This window comes from Alosa sapidissima, chromosome 21 (genome assembly GCF_018492685.1).
Source record: "Alosa sapidissima isolate fAloSap1 chromosome 21, fAloSap1.pri, whole genome shotgun sequence".
NCBI lineage: Eukaryota > Metazoa > Chordata > Actinopteri > Clupeiformes > Clupeidae > Alosa > Alosa sapidissima.
In genome coordinates this window covers 24,693,848-24,698,682 of record NC_055977.1, presented here as the reverse complement: position 1 = coordinate 24,698,682, position 4,835 = coordinate 24,693,848, and the positions used below count along the sequence as shown (strand labels likewise).

The 4,835-nt window shown below is 39.1% G+C and overlaps 1 long non-coding RNA gene across 1 annotated transcript; it reads right to left on the bottom strand.

Annotated features, from left to right (window-relative positions):
• Positions 1 to 610: 610 nt before the first annotated feature.
• Positions 611 to 2,073, bottom strand: LOC121696088. The gene is made up of 3 exons (XR_006026239.1): positions 1,692 to 2,073; positions 1,244 to 1,342; positions 611 to 839 (listed from the first exon to the last, which is right to left on the bottom strand). It is a non-coding gene; the product is annotated as an uncharacterized LOC121696088 (long non-coding RNA).
• Between the last annotated feature and the right edge of the window lie 2,762 nt (positions 2,074 to 4,835).

Here is a 4,835-nt window from a genome sequence, read left to right as displayed (position 1 = left end):
ATCTATGAGATTTATTCATATTTACTTTTGCTTGGACTCCAAATGCCACACTTCAGAAGTCTGGCCTGTTCCTTAAATATCACAGCTCTGCGAAGACATCAAACTCATAAAGTCTCTCCCCTCTCTGATTTATTAGGTAATTCCAACTGTGTGCAAAAAAATGCAAAAGCAAATATTATGATCAGCGTGGTGCTAAAAATGAGATTAGAAATGTTTCATAATATTAGCTGTCGCACAGGGGAACCACACATAATATACTGTATATTTTTGCAAAGTTCACTCTAAAAACTGCTGGGTTAGAAATAACCCAAAAATAACCCAGCGGCAGAGTCAGATAAGGACCGACTCAACATTGGGTTATCTTAACCCAGCGGCAGAGTCAGATAAGGAGCAACCCAACATTGGGTTATCTTTAACCCAGCGGCAGTCAGATAAGGACCTAAAAATGACTAAATTGCTGGGTTAAAGCTACCAATACGTGGGTTAAATATTACAACCCAAATTCTGGGTTAACATTATTCATTCACAATCACCAATTATTATTGGTGCTTTTTATTTTAATCATTATTACCAATGTTACACTGCTTAAGAAATAAACAAAATATTCAGATTTCAATCATTCTTTTATTGATATTTTCATTTACATGACATTTTTCTCCATTTATTTCTTAAAAATAAAGTCATTATAAAATGGTAAAACTAGATTCTCCAAGATATGGCCTCTAACTTAAACGGCCGAGAAGTAGCATCAAGTCAAAAAAACGGTGGATAAAACAGTACATTACAAATGGGTACTCCGCCTTTGCTTATGTGAGATACTCATCAATGTTCGTTCCAATCTGTGGAGGTAAAAAAAACACAAACACACACACACACAAAATGATAAGTAAAAGTACATAAGTACATAGTACATAAAAGCAAAATCTCCTGTCATTAGTGAAATAGTGCAAACTACACTGTACAGCACCATCCATATTTATTGGCACCCCTGATAAAGGTGAGTAAAAAGCATAGTGTAAAAACTTGATTAATAGCCCAAGCTTTTATTTGCTTCAATTCCGGAACTCTACCACATATTCAAACTTTAAGACCACCGAAGGTAGGGAGTCACCACTTTCTTTCGCCTCTGATACTGATACTAGTAAATATGGCTGGACGATTTGGGATAGCTCTTTTTACTCAATTTTACCAGGAGTGCCAATAGTTGGTGCTTGTTCTATTTGTAACAATTGTCTTTACTCACAGGCTCATCAACTGTGGTAGGCCTGACTCTCCTCCGAACTTTATACACTTGGTGGGATCAGCATGGGCAGCAGCTGCAAAGCCACATCTCCTCATTTTTCTGCAACATAAATATTTAAAACAAACTATAGTTAAATACTCTAAAATGGTAAAGTTAGAACAAGATGGCTTATAGCAGGGACTCTTTTTAGGGAAGCTCAAGCACACCTAAATCTAATCTCAACACCCTTAAACATAACAACAATACCCTATTCAACACTTTTGTATGGTGTTGTATGTGAATTTCTCATAAGGGGCTACAGTAAGTCCCCCTAAAGGTCTCATCCAAGAATCAAAACCCCTGCTTATTGTTGACCTTTGAGTCGTCATGTAGTCAAGTTCACGTTCAAATTCTGCAGCCAGCTTCAGTTATATACAGAATCAAACCATTTTTTTTTTTAATTTAATACCTGCTGAGAGATTGTCTATGTTCATGAGAAGGTCTGCAGTCTTCTCCTTCTTGGCCATGCAAATGTATTTTTCAGAAAAGAACGGGTTCCATTTATCTGCTAACTTGCTGGAGGACTCTGGATGCAAAACCGAGAAATCTACTTGCAGAAAAACAGAATTTTTTTCAAACTGCATATACAGGATAGAAACTAGTTAACTGTAGCTGATCTTACAGGCTCACAAATGAAGCAGCCTAGTTTGTACATTGTGAATGTATTATAACTAGTGCAGTTCCTATTCAAAACCTGCCTATTCCTGTAGAAAACCCATAGTCCAATGCCCACAGGCCTTCTTTAAAAATAGAATGATAGTAGTAAAAACACCATCCCAGTAGATAGATAGATAGATAGATAGATAGATAGATAGATAAATAGATGTGAAGGACGTTTGCGAAAGGGTGTGGGTAATGTATGACCAGCACCGTTCAGATTCAACCAAAAGACGCTGCAGTCTTTCCAGGTGGCCACTCGTTCCACACCGGTGCAAACGTAGGCTGTACACTACTGTACACTACGCTGTACATTTATGCGGTAAGGGAATTGATTAAATATGCACAATACCTGGAGTGCTTCCCTGTCCATTAAAAAAACATTAGTCACGTTTTAACCTTACCGCACCATGCTAGGTTACATTCCTTTGCACCACGTTTAACGTTACAGACATGCCTGAATACATTAGTTAACCCTGAAACACAATGGAAAGTTCTTCCTCAGCATCAAGTGAACCTAATGTTACCTCACCTCCATCCATATTTCCTATCGATACAGTTAATTTCCTAGTATCCCTTTAATGTGTTAACAGGAGAGCACACATTAACGTTAACGTTATGCCTGTTAACAAATGTTGTGGCTGTGCAAACTCATGTTGGTAAACTTCGCCCTGCCCTGCATATCTCATAAATATAACGGCAAACTACATTTGCAACACTGGCCACGTTAGTTTGAGCCCAAATTATATCACAAATGACTTCCCTGCCTCAATCCTCTATGACAAGGCTAACGTTACTTGCGGTCATTTACTGTCTAATGTTCTGACCACTAGAACTACACTATCATAGCTAATCTTAGCTAGTTTAGGCTGTTAAACATGGAAAATAAAGCTAACTTTAGCTAATCTCTCCAGAAAGACACTCATGCAGAGAAACGTGTTCACTACCTTTCAGTGCTTTTTTCAAGATTTGATTTGATTTCCGCTAATAAGCTATTTTCATTAATGTTACCTAACATTACAGTAACGTTAGACATTAACGCTAGCAGCTACTGTACATGGATAAGCTTTAACCATGGCTAGCTAGCTTTTGCTAGACAAACAGTTGAGCAACGTTAATTAGCCTAGCTTCTAACTTCTACCTAAAGTTAACCCATGACTATTCAGCAATTGACATTATCACTTTTGACACAATTGACACATCGTTTTGGGTTCTTCAAGAAAATGTGAATTGGTTATAACGTGTTAATATCATTAATTAGGGGTTTGCACCAAAGATTCTAGAGCGGAGCTGTGTTCTAGAATCTTTGGTTTGCACCGACGTCACGTTCTGGCCGGTAACTATGGTAACCCAGCACGCGCGGCCATATTGGCGATACTCAGTGAATGAAGTACAATGGAGTATTATGCACTTTGGATATCTGACGTGATTGTAGCAGTGTCTAAACAACAGAAAAGCTCATCAAAATGCGTCTAAGATGCAAAGGCATATAGGGCAGGACTTGGACCACAAGAAAAGGCGCGATATTTCGATTACGGATTATTGGCAGCGCAGATCCATATGAGTTGGGTGAGGGAGACAAGTACCAAGTTCAACCACAAGCGCCCCCCTTCCTCTGATAACTTCTGGCATTATTGTCCCTTCTCCCGGGTTTTTTAAATAACTTTTGGAAGTCGATACCTACACCAGATGTTTTTCTCAGTCTGACCTATTGGTACAACCTAAAACACGGCAATAATTAACCATTTTCCTTGACGATGTTAGGGATTTACTTCAGTGCCTAATGCTTTCTAATGAGGCGAGTATCTCCAATATGGCGATGTCCAGATCTGATGACACGCCGTGCAAACCCCTAATACTAGTGCATGCCAAGTTACCATTCCCATGCTAACAGCTAAGTTAACATTACAAATGACGACCTTCAACAATAACGTTAACAACAATCCTTAATAATGTTAGTAACGTTAGAATATAATTAGACTATGTTAATTATAGGCCTATGTTAATTATGTTGACATGGATGTGATAGACATACAGAATTTACTTACTTGAAACAGGGAAGGAGAGGGAGAAAATGTTGACATGTCTGTCCCTCGGTGTCAGTCATTAAAAAGATGGTGGAATCAGAGATTTTTTTTGAGATTTTTATGGAGACCTAACGGTCGAGCCTCGATTTCGTGTAACCCAATGCATTGGGTTATTATTTCTAACCCAACGCTGGGTCAAATTTGGGTCACTGAATCAACCCAGCAGAGTGTTTTATTTTTGCAAAAACTGAATAGTTTTGTACATATTAGCATTTTGGCTGCAAGATTACTATGTTTTTGGGGCCTGGAAACACATACACACAATGTAAACACTTATACACATGTAAATACAAATGTAAACACATATACACGTGTAAACACTTATACACATGTAAACACATACACACATGTAAACACAAAACAATGGCGGTTACGTTGATGCCATGACCTGAGTGGAAGTGAGGTTTAGGTGGGTGAGTGTAACAGTAGCCAGCTGGTACGTAGCTGGGCAGTATGTACGTTAGGTAAACCTCTCTCCTGACGCCTTAAAAGATGTGCCAATAGGTGATGCTAGCAGCCTGGGCTTTTAGCTCATTTGCTAGCACGCTCAACTCACAACTGATTACTAGGGCCCAAAGGGGAGAGAGGGCCCTTGAAAAGTCTGGAATATATTTTATTATATTTATTATGGGGTCCATTAGAACTGCCTATGCATAGGGCCCAGGATCTTGTGCTACGCCCCTGATATGAGCAATGGTGGTGTAGTGGTTGAGGAACTGGGCTAGCTTGCAGTATTCGGAAAGTCATGGGTTTGATTCCCAGCTGCCACCGTTGTGGCCCTTAGCAAGTCCCCTTCAACTAGGATCTGC